This window comes from Mesocricetus auratus, unplaced genomic scaffold, assembly GCF_017639785.1.
Source record: "Mesocricetus auratus isolate SY011 unplaced genomic scaffold, BCM_Maur_2.0 Super-Scaffold_100013, whole genome shotgun sequence".
Lineage (NCBI taxonomy): Eukaryota > Metazoa > Chordata > Mammalia > Rodentia > Cricetidae > Mesocricetus > Mesocricetus auratus.
In genome coordinates this window covers 14243375-14265539 of record NW_024429196.1, presented here as the reverse complement: position 1 = coordinate 14265539, position 22165 = coordinate 14243375, and the positions used below count along the sequence as shown (strand labels likewise).

Genomic DNA, 22165 nt, shown 5'->3' with positions numbered 1-22165 from the left:
ATGTGGACTTGTTCATTGTAAGTACCTATGTGCAAGTTTATTGCCAAAAAGGAACAAGTGTATATGTTAAGTGCCATGATTTTTAATGTAATTATACAGGTAAATGCAACTTTAATCATGAACTTATTGCCAGGCTGTGATTATACAGAGTACTGGTTTTGTCTGTGTTCTAGTTACTCTGTCTCTCTCTATGAATGTTCATGTATGCGGTATATGCATGTGTGTAGGTGCATGTACACATGGAGGACAGAGAGGATATAGGTGTCTTCCTCCGTCTCTCTCCACCTCATCCCATTGAGACAGGGTCTCTCACTGAACTGGAAGCTCACCATTTCATCTAGGTTGTCTGGACAATCAGCTCCTAGGACCCATCTCCACCCCACAGCCCTGGGGTTACAATTAGTGTCCATGCCTGGCTTTTTGTTTGTTTGTGAGAAAGGGTCTCACCATTTACTTTTGGCTGTCCTGGAACTCATCATATAGACCAGGGTAGTCTCACACTTACATAGATCCTCCTGCTTCTGCCTCTCAAATGCTGGGATTAAAGGTGTGCACCACTATGCCTGACCCCTGGTTGGCATTTATGTGATTACTGGGGATTTGAACTTAGCCCTCTCTCTTTCACAGCAAGCACTTTTACTTGCTGAATCATCTCTTTAGCCCTATAATTCTATTTCACTATAAAATTTCACTAAATTACTCCAAATGTATTGTGTTATTATGTCAACTTTTAGTTGTAGCTTGAGTTATTATATCTTTGGAATTTCAATGCCTCAATTAGGACGTTTACTTCTTAAAAGAAAAGTGGTCACTCAGCATTTGTCTTATCAGGATTAGATGCTGCTACACAAGTAGTTCAAACATGAAGCCATTCATATACCATGAGAATTAAATATTAAGAGCATATCTGAGTCCTCAGAGAAGTTTTATGAAAGGCTAATGCCTTGTGTCTGATACATTATGTTCTAAAAAAGAAAAATTTAAATAGATTTTTCTCATGAACTCATGTAACCTCTTTAATTGGATAGCTTTATAATCTATATGGTGTATTTTATAAACTAACATAGAAAAATACATACACACATATAGATACTCTACACAAACACATTTGTTAACAATATGTGCAAACTATATGTTAACTGAATTCAGGAGAATTACTGGAAGCTAAGTACTAACTATGTGAAAAATATTTATTCTTCCTTTTTCTTCTGTTTAAAAAACTTGTTGTTAGTTTGGGGAACTTTCATTTAGTTGTTTATTTTTGATAAAGAGGTCTTGTTACATAGCCTAAAATTGACCTTGATCTTTCAGCCCTTCCTCCTCTGCCTCCTGAATGCTTGGATTGTAGGCATGTATCCCCAGGACTAGATTTATTTTCATTCTTGCATCTTTTTCCATTTCTTTTTTTTTTCTTTGTTGTTGTGGAAGGTGATAGACTTTATGAGAGACCAAGGGAGATAGCTTCTAGAAGGACAGACTCAAGATTCTCCATAATTTTTCTAGAGTGCACTTTTGGGTTCAGGAACATTAATGGCTGTGGAACATAGTATGAAAAAACCATGGGTTAAAACTGTATTTCCTACCCAGGATTCTCTGGTTCTGACTCCCCAAGGGTTCTTGCTTCTTTGTAAGTATAGTTTCATGTGTTTGTGTTGGGGTAGAGCATTCGTTCTCTATTCAGTCCCTATAATGTGCTTGTTACTTGAACTGCTTGGATATAGGTGTTGGACTGTGACCTGCTGGACTGTGGCTCTTTAGGAAGAAGCTCAGGGTAAGTTGAGCTGACCTGTCTCCTAACTTATCAGCCATAGCTGTACCCAGATAAATAGATATGCTTTACTCTACAATGAAAAGTGTTTGCAACGCACCTTAGATGGTCCAGCCAAAGTGTAGAAAATAACAGGGTTTCTTTTAAGGCTGAATTGTACTCAACATACACATGTTATTATTTCTTTAACCTTTAATCTTTAAAGGGACATTTAAGTTGTTCCCAAACCAAGCCTGTTGTGAAGAATGCTGCAATGAGCATGGAGGAGGTGCAGGCATCTTTACGAGATGCTGAGTTCATCTCCTTCAGCTATTTACCTGGAGGATGAATTGATGGGTCATATGATAGTTCTGTTATTAACTTTTAAAATATTTTTCATAATAGCTGCATCTAATATATTCCTACAAACATGGGAAAGGATCTCCTTTTACCTACATCCCTACCCACAGTTATCATTGTCTATCTTTTTGATAATAGCCACCTTAGCAAAGATAAGGTGATATTTTGTAGTGGCATTAGTTTGCATTTCATTGATAACTAATAATTTAAGCATTTTGACCCATACTCTCCGGATTTGTTTTTAGAGTTATTGTTAATTTTTATTTATTTGTGTGTATTTGCATGTATGGTGTGTAAGTATGTCCCATGTGTGTAGATACTCATGGATGACAGAAGAGGGTACTGGATCCCTTGCAGCTAGACTTACATTTGGTTGTAAGTAGCACAATGTCGGAGATAGAAACCCAACTCTGGACCTTTGGAAGTACAGAAAACATCTGTGGCTGTAAGGTATCCTTCAGTATACCTTCTGGCCCTTTAAAACATGTTTTCCTTGGAGAAATGTGTGTTTCTTTGTCCATTTTTTAAATGGACTATTTGCTCATCCTCTACTGAATTATAAAGTCTCTTCATAACTTGGGTAGTAACCCATGTTCAATATGTGTGGTTCAGAAATATTTCCCCCAGTCCATATGTTGTCCTTTCTTTCTGTTGATGCTTCTTTTATTGTGCAGAAGCTTTTCGTTCTCATGTCATTCCATTTATTGATCTTTACTTTTGAAACTCAAGCTTTCAGTATGATATCCAGAAAAACATATCATGGGTCATGGCCAACATCAAGGAGCCCCATTGACCTGTCCCTTTCCTGGGGGCTTCAGGCCTCATTTTAAGTCTCCTTTCCACTCTCAACCGGTTTTATGTTGTGTTAAGGGTTGGATTTCCTGCTTTCCATTGTGGATCCCGTTTTCCCAGCACTATTTATTGAGTGCCTATCTAATCCTCACCAGTCCCCTTGCTGTGTTTGCCCAGCACTAATTGATCTGTGTTTGAATTCCTTTCTGGTTCTTGTTGCACTTGTTTTCCTGTTTGAAAGCCAGTCTATACTTTAAGACAGACTTCTTCAATGTAGTTATTTTATGCTCTTTAAAAACAGCCCAGAGAAGTTTTACTAGACAGCACACTGGATCCTAAGGAAAGCAAACCAGTGCCCAGTGGGAAGGGGCTTCCAAGCTTGGAAAGAAGACAAACATAAAAAGAACCAGTCACATCAGTGTGTGCATATGGTTGTCTTTACGGTGTGCACAGGATGCAATGAAAATAAGGAAGGAACTGCTTGTGTCTGTCATGTCAGATGGCCACAATTTGCTGGGGGGACATGGCATCTCTAACTTCAGGGCGCTGAATACATGCAAGCAAAATCATGGCCCCACTTAGAGGGTTCACAGCTGTCACTTCTCAACTTTGTTTTCAAACCACTAATTTGTCAATGGCTTACTTATTCCCACACTAATAATCTGAATTAGCATTTTCAGGGAACAGTGACTCCTACTGAGAAATTATGCTTTTGAAATGCACATAGCTGGGATCTGGTTATGTAAGTCCTTCGTGGTGTCAGCGTGCTTTCAAAATTACACCTTAAAAAAAATAGGACAGTTGCAGAAGAACATGGAGGCTGATGGCCCTGTGTCCTTTTCAGTTCTTCTCCTGTCTTCATTAGGAGCACACTGTATCTTTGTACTTTAATTATGTGGTTTGTGGGCTCCAACCTGTGGTTCTTAAGGATATCATTAATTTTACCTGATTAGCTATATTTCCAATGTTTCAGTGTGGGAGTTTTAAAAATTATTAAACCTAATAGCCAAGGCTCCCAGACTTGCTTCTGTTTATTAAACTTCCGTTGGAAAATTCGGATTGGAGTTGCTTTGTAGACCTTATCGTACTTCAGAAGCTTTAGAAAGTTGAATATTTAAGTAATACTTTTAAACTGAGATTTTTTTCTCTTCTAATTTCCTTTTCCTACCTTCTCTATTGAAATTAATTTAATGCGTATGAGCACAGCAGCGATTAAATGGTGTCTGGATTCAGGAAGGAAGATGCTTGCAGTTAAAATTCACTGCCACTCACCAGGGCAAAATTGCTGGCTGCAGGAGCAGTCACTGCAGAGTGCTCCTGAGTTGAACGCCAAGATCCTGCCAGCAGATCTGGCCTGGGCTGGAGAGCATTGCACCTTTTGCTCCCACCCTCCCACCGGGAGTCCTCAGGCAGCCTGCAGACATCTCCTAGTTGACCTGGAGGAGCAGAGTCCTTGCAGGTGCACAAAGGTTGAGTTAAGGGGACAAATGCTGCAGGAATAACCTCTATGCCTCCTAACACCAAGGCAGTTTCGGACAAGGAGGAAAGTTAGGTGGCTTTGGAACTACTATTGGAGTGTAAAGTCTTGCAGGGTCCCAAAGAAGCTAGTTTTACCCTGATGATGCAAGGAACTTTGGCTCAGAATTTTTCAGCGGTCCGTATCTAGGACCCAGAGACAGACTTCGTACTCCTTGCTCTTAATCCCTTCGCTCAGGGGGCTTTCTTTCAGTTTCTAACCACAATTTCCCTTTGCTCACTAGAAAGAAGTTAGGGGAGGAACACAGTTGCACAGATTACTCAGTAAAAACTAGTAAGACTGTAGGGAACTAGCAGCCAGAGCCACGACTGAGAGCTCCCTACTCTTCTCTTACTATTACTGGAGAGTAAGCACCCACTGTCCCATCGTGTTTGTTCCTCTCTACCTCCAGCTCGGCTTTTTAAAAAGGCGCCCTGTGCATCCTCTAACTCTGGGTGCTTTCTTTTAAACTCAGACCTCTCCCACCACCTTAACCTGTTACCTTAATCTATTTCTCCTGGTCTCAACCAAACTCAACCCCAACTGGGAAGCGAGCGCCCCCAGCTGTTCACAGTAGCCCCTCAGCACCGCTTTGCTGGGAGCTCGGATTTCGGATCCAGCTGCGGTTCCCATCGGTCCCCAGCCCGGCGGGGAACAAGCTCGCGTGTACACACGCGCACTCACATTCCCTCCCGCGTCCTCGCTCGCGGCACCCCACCCTCCGCCGCTGCCGCTTCTCTGTGGGGCGGGAGGGAGGGCAGGTGACGTCAGGACTGCAGTCCCGAGGAGAGCGGCTGGAGACGGCTGTGCGCTCCTCGCCTCCGAGGATGCTGGAGGCGCACTCGGGCAGCCAAGGCTCCCGCGCACCTCCCTCTCCTCTGCACCGGTTGTCACGATGCGCGCCCGCGAGGGAGCCTCGCCAACCTCCAGGTGAATTGAAAGTCGTCTACCAGGGCGGACTGAGAGGGTGCTGCAGTTCTGGCATGCACTAAAACTGCAAGTCGGGCAGAAAGAGCCCAGCCAAGGAGTGGGGCGCACGGCGCCCAGCACAGCATCCAGGGGCTGGTGAAGGTGGCTGAAGCTCAAGCCTGCAGCCAGCACTCCGCTCTGGACCCGGAACCTGGGCACACTTGCCACCAAGAGACCAGTTTTCCCCTCTTGCGCATTTCGCAGCCGCCGCTGGTGTGGGGAATGCAAGCACGGTGGTGACTCCCGGTCGCTCAGAAGCAGCTGCCGGTGGGAGAGCGAGCAGAGGCACGGGGGCGGCAGCCTCGGCCCGAAGTAAGTGCAGCAGAAGTTTGCCTCGGTTCCCCTGTCGCTCCCCTTGAGCGAGTGGGAGGCTCGTCTCCTCCCTCTGGCTCCCGGAAACCCAAAGGGAGACTTTCCAGGAGCCCCTGAGTGGAAAACGATCTTTTCCATAGGAGGCAACCACCAGCACGGCAAAGGCAAGATGCAGTTCAGATGCTGGGGTGCAAAGGGAGGAGCCCCCAACTAGGTGGGGTGAAGGAGCAGAAAAGAGTCAAATCCTGGAGGAGAAAGGTTTCAGGAGAGGGACAGTGGATGCAGTCACACCTATGCTGGTGACCTTGGTGTGCACCCCTGGAGTGTGGAGCCAGGGGATTAGTGCAGCCTGGAAAGCCCTGAGACTAGGAGTCTGCCTGGCTTTTCACTCTGACTGTGCTGAAGGGCATGCGAACTGTGATAGCTGGAGGGCTGAGAGACAAAAACTGGTCCCAAAACAACGTGCTGGAGGGAGGGGACTCCCGGAGTCAGGACCTAGGAGATAAGATCGAACTGTGTGCTTGGGACCATCTGAGGTGCTCCTGCCACCACATAGGCAACACAAATGGAAGGAAGAACAGGGTGTGACGCTTTGGTCGCCACAGTTGATGATCAGTGCTTCTGGAGCCTCAGTTACTAGATTCTGAAACTGGGCAGCTTCTCCGAGGGTGACAAGGGATGCCTGTGAGGTGATGCACAGGCAAGTCTCTGGGCTTCACTCGGAACCCCTCGCTCTCTGCGAGGCTACTGGTTCCTCCACCCTAGTATTCTGAACTGCAGATCTAGTTCACCTGGTTTGCTCAAAATAGAGACCTTAGGCATTTTGCTCACTTGCTTTCTGTCGGGATCATCTCCCTTTAGCGCCCTGTTCTTTGACCGAGTTCCCCCAAAGATGTTTTAATTCTTTAACAGACCGAACTTCCAAATGGTTAAAAAAAGTTGAGGACAGCTGAGCTCTCTTGGTCAGAGGTCTGCAGAGGGCGAGCGCAGGGAGTTTGCCCACCTCTTCTCGGGGAATATTGCTTTTAAATATGATCAAATGGTTTCAGGTGATCATCTTCTCTGAGAACATTACTATCTTTACCTAGGAAACCAAAATCCTACTTGGATTTAATATTGAGGATGGACCTTTGAGGGGCAACAGGGTAGTGAAAAGCTGATCTCAGTGAGATTTTTTTAAATTCATTAAGAATAACCCAATCTCTTCTGCCAGTTCATTCACCCAAAACATATTATGGAGTCAATCCTTTTATTGACGTTGCATTGAATGTTGGGCAACAGAAACCACTGATGTATGGTCCCAACTTGCAGTTGATAAGGAAAAAAAGCTTGGGGAGAAATAGATGTTTTGTAATAAGGGGCAGGTGCTGCATCTTAACTCTAGTGACTAACAACCCTGCTTACTGGCAGTGTGGACTCGTATCAGTTGGATTGTGTCTCCCTTGAAGGCTAGAACACTATCAATCTTTGATACCCAAAGGCTACTCTCATGCCTAGTACTTATTGGATCATCAATTAGTACTACAAAGGAATACATTCACGGACAGATTCTTGATCATTAGAAGTATCCTAAAAGAAGGATACTTACTGAGGAACACAAGAGGAGGAAAGATAATGAGCTGGAGGGGGAAGGGAAAAAAGGCAGATGGAGAAGAAGGTGGTGGTCCTAAACATTTGAAGATAATTAGTACATACATGCATAGGGGTGTAGAGGGCATACATGTGAATTCAGCAGCACATGTACCTGTGAGCACATATGCGGAAGCCAGGACAGGATATGGGATGCCTTCCTCTGTTAATTTTTGCCTTATTGCCTTGAGCCAGGATCTCTCACAGAACCAGAAGCAAGTCAGCAAGCCCTCAGAGTTCAGTTTTCCCTGCTCCCTAATGCTGGGTTACAGGAACACGCAGCTATGCCTAGGTTTTTACATGGGCTTGGAGGATTTGAACTCATCTCCACAGCCCAAGATACATACATGTTTGCTGACAAACAAGTTTTGTTTTTTATTTTCTTGCAGTGGAAATCACCAGCTCTCTCTCTCTCTCTCTCTCTCTCTCTCTCTCTCTCTCTCTCTCTCTCTCTCTCTCTCTCTCTCTGAGCACATTGCTGAGTATGTTGATTATAAACAAAATTCTTAGAGCAGAGTCTCTTTCACCACGTGGTCATAAGACCAGGTTTATAGCTTATGTTGCTAATATGATTTGGATGTTCTTAGAGCAGTGGGATAGATTGATAAAAGAATCTTATCATCAAAATAATTCCTTCATGTATCTAATAATATGTGGCTACTTAATATGCACATTTCTACTGCTTGTATTTTGTACATGTTTAATTTAAACTTGATTAAAAGATTTATGCCCATGAAAATTTTACCCATGAAAAGTAAACATGCATCTAAAATACTTTTTTCAATTTAATTAATTCAGCCTATACTTATTATTGTTGATATGTAAATTACAAGGTGAGTGGTGAGTTCACCTTCAATGATATTATTTCTATCAGATAATTAAATTCATATTTCTGTGTTTTAAAATTTTTTATTTTTAGTTATGTATATAAGTAGGTGTCTCTGTGTGGGTATGAACACATGAGTGCATGTGCCCTCAGGGGCCAGAAGAGGGTGTCATATCTCCTGGTGTTGGTATTACAGATGGTTATGACACTCCTGTGGATGCTGGAAACTGAATTCAGGTTCTCTACTTACAAAATGAGATGATTTTATAGCTGAGATTAGATCAGACATTGAAAATTAGAATGTATCATTGTGAAATCCTCTCTCTTTTGAACCTAGTATCTTATACTTAATTTTACCAACTTAGTGTGGCAACACTGAAAATAATTTATAATTAGTAAGTAGAAAACCACTCTATTTTCCATTATTGAGTTTTTACAGGCACTTTATGCCACTATCAGAGTTCTAGCAAGAACATTATGGCTGTGAATGGTTTATGGGAACTTAAAGAATTTTATGTGAAAGAGTCACAATTTAGAAGTAAATGTAAAAAATTTACTAAAAGTGGTAGCTGAAATTTCGGGTTCTTTAACCAAATCCAAGCTATTTCTTCTGCCATGAGCACCTGATGTGCATCATTTGGGAGCTCTGCATGTAGAGAGAATGATCACTTAAGCAAGTCTTACAGTTTTGGCAAGGTTTATGCTCAGGGGGAAAAGAAGTGCATTTTGGAAATTTAGTTGGAAACAAGAAGGCTAGGCTTCTACCATAGTGGGATGGTGGATTACCAAGGTCAGAGACTAGCTTCAGAGTGGATCCACAGTCTCCAAGCTCACACTCTGATGTGTGAATCCCTTTTGTTGTGCACTGTAGGTATGGGAGAATATCAACCCAAGGGATAATGGATTTGCTACTCTTGAATTTCTCCATCATCCTTTCTAGGTCAAGTTCCCCTCCAACCCTCAGTTCTAAGGCTGGCACCTGCCAATCCCAGTGGAAGCTGCTACTGCATCCTCAAGTTTTTTAGAACAGCAGAAGACTTGGTGAGAGTTCTATGGCTCCCAGTCTCACATGCAGGCCTGATTTGGAGAACTGTGGCTTAAAGCTTTGGTTGAGTCTCCCCAGACCTTTTCTATATCAAAGAATCCAAGTCACCAAGCCAGAGGGGCTTTCTGAATCATCTGCTCCAAATCCTTCATCTGATGGAAATTTCAAGCCTATGAAAGTCTTCCTGCCAGTTTTCCTGTGAGCAGCTATAAGTCATCCATGGAAAAATGGAGCTAACATTCAGTTCTCACATAATGCAGGCTTGTAGCCTCTAGAATAGACAATCTTGTTTATGGTATGATCCTGTCTTTCCCCAGCTTTGCAATCATGGAAAAGTTACTTAAGTTGTCCAACACTTCTATTTATTTATGTAAATGTCTGCTTTACTCTTGGAGGTCGTTATCAATATATACGTATAGATATGTTTGCATAAGCCATTACTTACTGTTTTTCCTCTAGAGTCTAGACGATAAATTATAAGAGAAAGAGCTGCCAAACATCATCTTACTCACTGCTTACTCAAGATTCAACACACTGTTTGGCAATAATAGACACTCAGAACATTAGAATTAATGACTGAATATATGAATAAAAGAACAGTGTCAAGGAAATATCACTTAGGCAGAAATGAAATCTAACCACAAGAGCCATGCACTCATGCAAACTCCAGATCAGAAATTCTGCTCTTTCCTTTGCCACCATCACCTCCTGGATAGACAAGAGGGTTGAATGCCTCCTTCTCAAACCTACTTCTCCCACTGAGCCCTCTCAGCAAGCAGTGTCTCCTTTAGTTCTGGTTTCCTGCACCCCAAACTCCTGGATTCATCCTCGATTCCTCCTTTGTTTTGGGCTAGCTTTTAGTCTATTAAAATATCCTGCATCAGGATCTTCATGATCCATTGCAAACCTGACCAGTTGTCTTCACTCCCCTTGCCAGTGGGCTGGTCCAGGCTTCCACCAGTTCTCATTACTGCAGTGACTCCCTCTCACTCTCTCTCTCTCTCTCTCTCTCTCTCTCTCTCTCTCTCTCTCTCTCTCCCTCCCTCCCTCCCTCCCTCCCTCCCTCCCTCCCTCCCTCCCTCCCTCCCTCCCTCCCTCTCTCTCTCTCTCTCTCTCTCTCTCTCTCTCTCTCTCTCTCTCTCTCTCTCTCTCTTTCCTCAAGCCCTGACTGCTTCACAGTTGGATTCTTCATAGCCAGAACAGTACCACCAACACAGAGGTCAGCTGACTCCTTAGCTTCCATTTTATTCTTGCAGGGAAAGAAACATTCTGCACAAAGAACAAGAAGCTCTACACCTTCCTTCCCTTGACTTTTGTCATTTCTTCCTCTGCTTCCTCCTCAGCTCCTGTAATTCTACCACTCTGCTCCTATATCAATCATGCTAGCTCCTATCCAAATAGCTTTGAACTTGATGATCTTTTTGTCTGGGATGCTCTTCCCCAGACCCCTTTCTGTCTCACCCTTCCCACCTTTGCTCCGGTTCATGTTCCCAGTGAGGTCTTACTTGACCTCTCTACTTACAATTGCATTGTCTAACGTTTTATCCCTTTCCCTCCCCACATATCTCTCAGATACCGGAACCAAAGACATCTTGTGGTTTATTCACTTATCCATCTCTCTCTCCTAGCAAAGCATAAGTTCTGTGAAAATGAAGATTTGAATCCATTTTGCTCCATTCTATATCTGTGGTTCTTAGATGTGACATAAGCAACAGATCAGTAGGAATAAGATGGTAGTTCTGTCATGAGGCTTTGTCAAGAGTAAATGAACCAATGCATGCTGAATGTTTAGTAAATTCTCCAGATGAAGGCTGAATCTATGTATTTTGTTCCTAGATTGAAAGTATCACCTTATGTCGTGATATCCACGCATGTGCACCTTTGGCAGAGAAAAAAGCTTTCTTCTCCAAGAGTCACACCCCAGTTCTTAACAGCAGTAGAAATGCAAGGCTGGGGCAGTGTTCTCTCAGAGGCTGGAGGTGAGGGTCATAGACAAACTGACACACTGAATCTCAAAGGGACTTCTGTAGCGTAAGTTCTAGTTGTTGTCTGGACTAAGAACACATGCATGATGGAGATAAGTAGAGAGAGGGGGAGGGAGGAAGAGAGGGAGGGAAGAAGGGAAGAGGGAGAGAGGGAGGGAGGGAGGGAGGGAGGGAGGGAGGGAGGGAGTGGGGAAAGGGATCTTAGGTCAATTGGATGGCTAAATGAGTCTGTTTTATATAATTTTCCTGTCCCTTACTCCTGGGTCAGATTTTGCTATTTTAAACATGTGATTGCCTCCACATACTAGCAAATTTTAAGTTATAACTGAGAGTTATAAGACAATATCAACTAACCAGTGAACATTATGTAAAAATAAAATGACCCATATAAATCCATTTTAAAGGCAAAGTTAAAGGAAAGCTTGTTAATTGCAAAATACTGTGCATCAGCTGTTTAAATGTAGGTGACAAAATATTTTAATGGTTCTATCAGAATTTTATAAGCAGTGTTTACTTATATGTGAAATTCTGGTGTCATGTATATTTCCATATAAATTACCCCACCAAAATATGCAAGTTATTTCTACTAGCTCCAGGCAGTCCCACTTCAGAAATGAACACAAGAGAGTTAACCCTGTGGTTTATGATGGGGTTGCTTAATAAAGAAAAATGTTCTGTTGAGCCCATTTTTCATTCTAGAAATAGAAAAGAGAGCCTAGGGTGTAGAACTTGTAGGTTGCCAGTTCTGTTCTTAGCATGCTCTGTGACCTTGTCCAATTTACATTAGTTTCAAGTCCTTTTTTCTGGAGCCAGAAAAAGTTACCACAGAAGCAAAATTAGAACCAACAACCTTGAACTATATCCACTAGAATTCATTGTATAACTGTGAGAGAGATGCAACCAGAATAGGTCTTCATGAGAAATAGAGAAAAGAAGGGAGCAAGAGAAATGTAAGAGATGGAAAGAGAAAGGAAGGAAGAAAGGAGGGAAAGAATGGGGAGTTGGAGATGTGATAGAGATAGAGTCACAAACAGAGACAGAGACAAACAGAAACAGACACAGACAGACAGAGTCAGGGATAATTCCATGATAAACACACAAATTTTCATGGAAACAAAAGCAGGGGTAACTTACGTTTTTCCAAACAGTTGATCTGTTCAACTTCTTCTGCCCAGTTTGCAAGCACATTTTTCCTGAACATTCCACATGAAGAGTTGTTTGGATTTTTTTCCTCGTAGAAACACTGTTACATGTGGAATTTAGGTTTCCAGTTGCCCTAAGAAAAGTCCATTCAATTCAAGGCTGAGCGTTATAATAGTATAGTTTGCCCTATCATAGGGAAAAATAATCTTAGTATCTACTTAATAAAATCCTTATTTTCCCTTAATGTTAGTACATGAATATCTAGGTTAGCATTTTTCTTTTTCCATTTGTGTGTGTGCATACATGCTTGTATGTGTGTAAGTTTGTGTGCATGTGAAAATTGAGAGTGCTGTCCCAATCATCCTCAGTTATTTTCCTCCTTATTCAGTGAGGCAGGGTCTCCTAATAAAGCCCAAGTTTACCAATATGGTTAGTTTCACTAGACTGCTGTCTCTGGGGATTGTCTGATTCATCCTTCCCAAACTGGAATACAGGTAGGTCACCACGCCTACCTCACACCCACATGTGCTCTGGAGGTCTAGACCCCGGCCCTTATTCTTGTGCAGCAAACATTTAACAACTAAGTTATCCCCCAGACTTCAGCTGGAATTTTTATAACTTGTCTCTTGGTTGTCTCCTTTTTGATTGATTCAACAGCACAGGAAAACATATACAAATATACATACATAAATTGAAATATATGTATTCTATTAAATAGGCACTGTTGAATAGCCTTTACTTGTGACCTTTTAAAAACAAACAAATAAGCAATATTTTAAAAGTGCAAATAAATATAAAATATGTTGAATATTAATGATTTAAAAATAATTGATAATTAGAATTCTTTTTTCATATTTTTTATTTAACTTTTTACACATGACACTTTCAGTTCCCTCTCCCTCCCCTCCTCCCCCACCCCCAGTCCTCCCAACCTCTCATCCCTGCTCCATCCCCTCCATGCTCCCCAGGGAGGGCAAGGGCTTCCATGAGGGATTGTCAGAGTCTGTCACATCATCCCGGGAAGGGCCTAGGTTCTTCCCCATGTGTCCAGGCTGAGAGAGCATCCCTCCACGTGGTATGGGTTCCCAGAGTCCCTCTGTATGCCAGGAATAAATACTGCTCTACTCTCTAAGGTCCCACAGATTGCCAAGGCCTCCTCTCTGTCACCCAGGTTCAGTGGGAGGGATGTCTGGATCGGTCCCATGCTGGCCCCTCAGTCATCAGTCTGGGGTCCCTTGTTTAGGTCAGCTGCCTCTGTAGGTTTCGCCAGCCCAATCTCGATTCCTTTAGTCATCACTCCTCTTTGCAACTGGGTTCCAGGAGTTCAATTAGATTCCCAGCTGTGGAATTAGAATTCTTGAAAAGAGGACAGGGTGGTGAATGCCTGTAATCTCCCCGCTTGGATGCTGAGGCAGGGAGATCAAGAATTTGTGACCAGCCTTAATGACAAAGAGGAGGTAAAGTGAGCTGGAAAAGAGAGAAAGAGATAGAGAGAGGGAGAGAGACAGAGAGAGAGAGAGAGAGAGAGAGAGAGGTAGAGAGATAGAGGGAGAGAGAGAGAGAGAGAGAGAGGAAGACAAGGCCTCCCCATTTGTGTCCATCAGTGTACCCTGTGGTTTGCAGAGGAGATGGGGTTCCCCATTAGCCCTCCACCTCAGAATGTCTTTCTGTACAGAACAGAACAAAGTGCTGGGCTTGCTGGAAACCTGCTGAGCTTTCTGGTCCCAACCTCAGTCTTGCCAGCATCTAAAACCCCTTTGCAGAAGAGACAAAATAATGACCATTTCCCTTTTCTTCTGTGTTCTTCCAACTTTCCTGTCATCTTCATGGCTTTTCCCTTTTACTCTCATTCCACATCCTTTGGGTTCCTGAATATCCTTCCTATTAAGTGTGACCAGCCTCCCCCCTAGTGGTGATCTTGAAGTTTTCCCTCTATGCCCTGGTTGATGTCCCCCCACCCATCACCTCCACCCATCCTTGTTCTGGTGAGGCTCAAAGCCATCTGCAAGTATCACTGTATGCAGGTGGTAGGGTCTGCTGGCCAGCATATTCATAGAGCTGGACAGTCCAACAGAGAAGGTCCAGGTCACCAGGGAGGGTGGAGAACTACCAGAGAGACAGGAGGATAATCTGAAGTTTACTGGCCTAGAGTCACAGGCATTGGCCTTGGTGCTTCTAGAAGCATCTCAGTTTTCCCCTAGGGCATTCCACCTGCAAATCTCATTGACCAAAAAAGAAGAGAAAGAAAAGAAAAGTCTGCCTCTGGTTTCCAGGAAGCTCAAAGGAGAAATTTCCATGTTTTACTTTAATCAGTTGAAAAGGCCTGTTTTGTAACACTTGTGGGTTTCTGTGTGAAGACTTCACCTATAGACAATTCCAACATGAACTCTGCTGACTTACAACATGCTTAAAATTTTAATTCCTGCAAAATTATACAAACTGGCTCTTGTGTTTTACTGTTTTTGTTCTTAACAGTAATTTAAAAAGGATGAGGCTTCCCTCTAGCCTGTCTCTCTCACTTAAACTTTTCCAGGGATGGATTGGCAGTTCAGCAAACTTGTTGTGTAGAGGGATGGAGAGGAAGTGAGCACTTTAGACTTTGCAGTGTAAATTTGGTTCTGTCACATATTATTTTTCTTTATTGCAGTCTTTACAAATGTAACTGCTACTCTCAGCTAGAGAACAGCACAAAGACAAACAAGAAAGCCTGGGTTAAATCTTACATTGACCTATGGAATAGTTTGGCAAGGTGAAAATCTGAACATCAGAGGAGAGAGAGAGGTGTCTGTGCCTGTGTGTTTGTTTCTGTATGTCTGTCTCTGTGTCGTGTGTCTGTGTATGTCTGTGTGTCTGTAGTTTGTCTGTGTATATCTGTATGTATGTGTGTGATGTGTTTGAGTATGTCTGTATGTCTCTCTGTGTGTGGTGTGTCTGTTTATCTGTATGTTTGTGTGTGTGTGTTTGTTGTGTGTGTGTGTTTGTATGTCTGTGTGTGTATGCCTATGTGTCTGTGGTGTGTGCGCGCGCGCGCGCGCGTGTGTGTGTGTGTGTGTGTGTGTGTGTGTGTGTGTGTAGGAGAGTATGTGTTTCAGAAAGACAATCCAGACCAAATGAGATGGCTCTGAGTGCTTCACCTTAGGACGCACCCAGGCTTGGTCTGTTTTGGGTGAGTGAGGTCTTGGGCTGTTGTGGAAGACAGGAGGACACAGAAGGTAGCAAGTTAGTGAAGAAGGATGTGAGCATAGTGAATCCATTTTCTTCCCTTCTATTTTTAAGGGCTCACTGGAGATATGATTCACACAGTGTAAAATCCATCCATGTAAAGAATAAAGTTTAATTATGGAGATGTGTCCATAAGATTGTACAACTATCACATTCATCTTCCCTAGAAGACACTCTCACAACCATTGTCTGTCAGTCACCCATTAGCAGCCCCCGACCATTTCCTTATCTTCTAGCTTTCTAGTCCCTGGTGATACAGTTTCTTTGTATGTAAATGAACAATTCATGGCATTGCTTATGACTCAAGTCTTAAATGCTTATTCATAGTATAGCATGCATGACCATATTTCTTTTTATTACCAAGTAGTAGCCTTGTGTGTATATATAATAATTTATTTATATATTGGTCAGTTAATGTTCTGTGTTGTTTCCAGTTGGGAATATAATAAATAATGCTACAATGAAGATCATATGCAAGTCTTTATGTGGTTGCATGTTTTCATTTCTCTGAGTACTCCATACTGAGTAGAGTTTTGGATAATATGAAATCTATATTTAGTGTTGTGATGAGCTGCCAAATTGGTTTCTGAAGCAGCTGTTCAGGTTTCTTTCTCTCCAAGTCCTAGCCAATACTTGTTTCTATTCTTTTTAATCATAGGGATTCTAAAGAGTGTGAAGTGTATCATATGGTTTTAATACCAATGTCTAATGATGTGAAACGTCTTTTCATGTTTATTGGATATTTGCATAAGTTTTTAGAGAACTGTTTATTCATTGTTCAGTTTTAAGTTGGGTAGCCACTTTATTTTTGGTTTGTGTTCTTTATCTATTCTACATACAAATACCTAATCAGATGTAAATAATTTAATCATTTCTTGTTCCTTGTCTTTGCTGATGTTTTAATTTGAAACTCTGAAATTTTGACATTTCAATGAAGTACAGTATATCTATTTTTACTTTTCTTGCAAGTGCAAAAAATCCAATTTGGTTAATTTTTATTCCAGTGCTTTCTTTTAAGAGGTTTGTAATTTTAGCTCTTGCTTCATTTAGGTCTATAATCTATTTTGAGTATACATTTTAAAATCCATTTGTCAATTCCTGGAAAAAATAGCAGTGGTTTTGGTGTGTTGAATTTGTAGATTAATTTTGAGAGTCATGCCATTTGTGTGTGTGTGTGTGTGTGTGTGTGTGTGTGTGTGTGTGTTGGGAGAGATCATCATAAAATTTTATTGAAGGGTAATGAATCCCTTCAATATCCCATGTCTCTAGATAAAAATACAGGAAACAGATTGAAAAGAACCTTACAGAAATAAACCAGAAAAGGCTAGTGACTGTATAAAGAGATGGTGCCAGTTTCACTGGCTTTCAGGAAAATGCTACTCAAGACCTCATGAGATACTGTATATCTATCCTGATGAGATTTTTTCTTTTCTTCCATTTTTATTAATTCTTTGAGGAATTCATACCATGTATTTTATCATATTCTCTTTGAGGAATTCATACCATGTATATTATCATATTCACTGCCAGCTCCTCTGCTTAATTCCTCCCAGATCCTCTCCATGCCCAACCTGACAGCTTTGTGTGCTCTTTTGTAAATCATAATCTATCGGGTAGTCATGCCAATTCAACAGTAAGAGTTCTTCCAACAAGCACTTGAGATTACATTCATTATGATGCTCTTTAATTTTTCCCACATTGTTAATATTAAGGATATAAGTCTTACATTAAATTTGTTTAGCTTATTTTAAGTATTTTATAGTTTTTATCATAAATTATTTTCAATTTTCTTTTGAATACTCTACTGCTAATATATACATATATAATTGCTTTATGTATATTGACCTTGCAAATTTGCCAAATGATTCTGTTACTTTTAATAGCTTTTTTAAATTTCAATGAGCTTTCTCTATTCAAGATCATATCAATTACATGTTGAGATAGTTTTATTTCTTTCTTTCTAAACTGCAGTACTACCTACTCTGTTCTTCCATCTTTCTCTTTCTTTCCTTTTCTTTTCCTTCCTTCTGCCTCCCCCTGCATCCCTTCTTTCTTTCCTTCCTTTGCCTATTTGTTCCAACTACAAGTGGGCTGTAACAAATAGAAATGTCCAGAGTAAACATCCTATTTTGTTCCTGACTCTAGGGGGCAAAGCATCTGATCTTTATTCTGAGTATAATATTAGCTGTGATGCTTTTTTTTCAAGTTAAGGATGGACCTTTTCTCTTCCTGGCTTCTTCAGTGGTTTTATCATGAAATGGGAATAGAGCTTGTGAAATGTTTTTCTGTGTTTATTGATATGATCATGTGGGTTTTATTCATTATCTTATTATTATAGTTTATTACATTAATTGATTTTGTGATGTTAAATCCAACTTTCATTCTCTATATACATTACACTTGGATATGTTTGCAATCCTTTATGTATATGGCTGGGTTTAATTTTCTAATATTTGTTGAGGGTTTTGTGTTGATATCCTCAAATATATTGCTGCCTTGGTATTGCATTTCTCTTCCTGGAGACATGTGAATAAAATGTGAACAAATGTCTTTACTCCATATAAAGCCACAATGACATGCTAAAGAAGTAATTCTCTAAAAGTCCAGCTAGGTAAAGCAAGGAGTTTAATTAGAGTTGCTTACAAGAGCATGAATGAGGACTTAGAGAAGTATGGGTGTCTCAAAACTAGTTGTGTCCCTATAAATCATACCCCAGTATAGGGGATGCTCCATTAAGTGGAGTCTTCCTTCAGTTGACCTTTAAACTCCTTTATATTTCTACAACCTCCCAAAAGAGTATGTAGCTGGAGCAGTATTGCTTGCTGCTGGGGTGGGTTTGGGGAACAGGACTGAGCAAGAGGCCAAAGAATAGGGTGAAGATCTGATGACACCCCTTTCATCTATGAGAGTATTAATATGTGTAATCTGTGACAGTCTCATGGGTCATCACAGCTGCTCTGATTTCGTGGCTACAGCCATATCATGCCTAGGGGACAGAGTTTCACAACACTTGAGTATCAGGGTGACAGTGACCTCTCTCCTAATCTTCATTCTAAACACTACTTTTCCAGCTACTTTAGAGACTAGCACAGTTAGTTATAAGGAAGATTGGAGATCATAGAGTGAAGTATGTCTGACAAATCTTGATAATTGCATGAAATAAGGGGGCAAACCCCAAAGATCTTCTAGAGAAGATGCCAGACTTCTGACCACATAGACGTGCCCACTACTGGGGTTGACTATGTAAAGGGTGTGTTCTACCCAGTTCTTCTAATATATGTATTTATTCAGTACGTTTAGGAAGGTTTAGGGAGAACTTATTCAGAATGTTTGGGAAGAAGTGCATTTATTACTGAAATGTTAAATTAAAAATTCCTGTTTTCAGAACAGAACAAGGATAGACAATGGCAGTAGAATAATTGCAAGTTCACTAATATAATTACAACTACAACCTGTATGGTAAGGAGAGGTTTCTTGGTTTTGTGAGAGCCTGCAATATGGAGATATGGCCAGTTGTTTTAGTGGAGGAAACAGCACATTCAAACCTCAGACTGTGGGATGAGGGGTAACCTGGTGAGTGAGCACAGAGGACAGGAATGACCCCCATGAGTGTATCCCATTGTACAGGGGCAAGGAGAATGATGGGAAAGAAGAGTCACACCAGCCTGGCTAGATGTCTGGCTAACAGCTGCACCATTCTCTTCAGTATGAATTTACTGATCTCATTTTTTGTTTCAAATTTCCTCAAAGAAGGAAACATTGCTCACTATTTCTCCTCTTTCTGTTTTATTTTTTACCTTTATGAGACTCAAAATAGAGTCAGGAGTGAGTTATAAGGAAATTAAGTTATGTAAAAATAATTTTAGGCAGATCGTTGAAAGACTGCATGAAGGAAAGCAACTTTGTCATTAGAAAGGAAGGATAGTTGTAAGAAGAAACCAGAGTGCATATATGATCCCATCCTCTAATTGTGTGTACCGAAATTCAGAAATGGCAGGTGACATCCTGGTCATGCAAACAGGAGGTGCAAAACCAAAGAAAAAATCCCATTCTGCCCTCCCCCTTTATTTGTCCATTTTCCTCAGGCTTATCTCTCCCACTTGAGAAAAGAAGAGGGAAGATTTCAAGCAGGTTATGCCATGGAGGCCAGGTCAGGCAAGTGCTCTGCACCTCTACAGTTGGTCACCTAGAGTCTAGCTGGTATGCCGAGAAGACAGAAATGATGTGGAGGGGGAAGAAGCTCATGCCTTCTGTAGGTTGGTAAGGAGTGTGTCCATCCCAAGGGCAACACAAAGAGTCCATTTTTTAAGGAGGGAGAAAAGTAGAATAATTTATATATAAAGAAGACAACTCTCGCTGTCCAGCAGAGATGGAATAATTGAGGTGAGGGCAGAGATGGGTGTCCCAGCATGAGCCTGCAGGAGGTGGGGTGGTCATGGACAGTGGGGCTGAGCAGAGATTTGTTCTAGAGTTGCAGCACACAGGATGTTACCTGTATGACCTTTTGAATGTCAAGAGGAAGTGGAATCTGGCTCCACTGGAGTTCCCCTCTATACAATTGGGCTTTCTGTAAGATATTTTAACCCTTTCCTAAACTCCTGAGATGTGCCAAGCTCTCAGTAGGGTCTCAGAGGATCTGTGTCTTGTCCTCCAGATGTTTTAACTAGATGTTGCTTTGTAACTGTGGCCATGTAATGCCTCCACTATCTTCTCCTATGTGTCTAACTGCAGTAACAGTGGAGGAAATCCGCAGAGAGAAAGACAGTTCCTCCTGAGGCATATCTCAGTGGTAGACCACATGCTTTTAGCACGTATGGGACTTTGGGTATGACTACCAGCTCCCCACCTCAGCCCCCAACCCCAAATAAAAGTGCATCTTCATCTTTAAATAGACAAATGTTCGCCTATTTTTCAAATGCTGGCTCAATAACTCTTTCTTTAGTGAAGTTGTATTATTGCTGTTTACATATAAATGGCATTTATTGTGCATTTTTACTATGCCTGTATTATCTATACTATGCCTTACATGTCATTATCCATGCTTAACACGCAGAGATATGAATGATAGAGAGGTACAATAATTTACTCAAAGTGACAAAGAGACACTCTGGCTTGGCAAAGCAAACACTTGGTGCTACACTGTTGTCTTTAGCCAGGGGCAGATTTACTGACTTTCTCTTTCAATTGTGTTTCTTACATTTACATTTTGGGTACATGATAGATGTAGAATGAAAGAATAAATGAATGAGCTGGAGGAAGGCTTAAGAAAGGAACATGGCAGTAGTGGGCTGGGGCCTTCTGTTACCATCTGCAAGCTGTGCTATTTCTAGGCCATGGAATCCCTGAACTGCTTCACAATTCAGGCCAATGTAATATCAAGCTCAGCCATCACATTATTTAAAAATTTCCATTAATCCTTTGGCATGTTCTAATCAAATAATACTGTCCTTGGTCGAACAGATGATGAAACTTCTGCACTGGAAAGTATTTTGTTCTTTAACACAGCTGCTTTGTTGTCCCCGAGGACATTTCTGCATCTCATATTGATTTAAATATTCAGTTACGAATGTCATGAAGCTAGCTCTTTGTGGCTAATGAGGACTGTATTGGCTACAGACATGTGGTAGTTTGAACAATGCAGCACACACTTGTTAACTGATGAGAATGAATATGGAGACTCATTGATCAGCACTCATGGGGCTTCTGGCCCTGTGCTGATAGAGAGGTGACAACAACTGGGAGCTGAGATTTTACTGTATTTTAGTGTCAAGTGGTGAAAGTACTTTTGGAAAATTCATTATATTTTCCAGACAGTTCAAGTTGTTTGAACTTTAGCTTAAACATAGATTTATACAGATGCACCTTGACTTGAAAAAATTGTCTTCTAAAGATCTGAATTCAGAATAGATAACTAGTGAATTACTTTGTCACAAAATAATCTCTAAGTGGTTTGCCATATATCTAATGAAGTGGGAACAAGGATCTCAGGGACTCAGTCACCACTGCCTTTTTCTTTTTCTACTGTCTGATCAATAAAGCAAACCCACTGAGCAGAATTGCTGGCAAGATAGAAAATGCAGTGATTTTGTGTGTTTCATAGAATCTTCAGTGCAGAGCTTTGTGAAATCTACATTAGAATATAGGCTTTAATTTCCATCCAAAGTAGGACTCTTACTCCTACTATTTAATTTCCATCCGAAGTAGGATTCTTACTCCTGCTATTTACCTACATTTGAGCCTCACAGCTCAGATATGTCTACAGACAGAGAAGGCAAAAGCAGGCATTTAGTGCTAACCCTAACCATTTACTTGAATGTAAATGAGACTAGCAAGCTAGTTTCAGAAGACAAACATGGTAGGTGAATGAATGTTCCCCACAGATGTTCATAGCTTAATTACCTAAAGGTGGGAGTTTACCTTCCATGAGAAAAAAGGTCTTTGTATGTGCAATTAAGGATTCTGAAATGGAAAGATTAGTCTTGAGTGTGCAATTGAGCACAATATAAACTCAAGAGAACCCCAACAGGAGATGGAAACCGAGTTCAAGGTGACCCAAAGCCATGAGCAAGGGGATGTGAAGCATACCAGAAGACAGGACAAGCAAGGCAGTAGATTCTCC

The 22165-nt window shown here is 41.4% G+C and overlaps 1 protein-coding gene across 1 annotated transcript in view; it reads left to right on the top strand.

Moving 5' to 3' along the window:
* Positions 1 to 5195: 5195 nt before the first annotated feature.
* The window catches only part of Kiaa1217 (KIAA1217 ortholog), an 806709-nt gene continuing 789739 nt past the window's right edge, over positions 5196 to 22165 (top strand). Inside the window, exon 1 of the mRNA XM_040755409.1 lies at positions 5196 to 5696. The gene's annotated coding sequence lies outside the window, so the exon portion shown is untranslated. The remainder of the gene's footprint in view (positions 5697 to 22165) is intronic.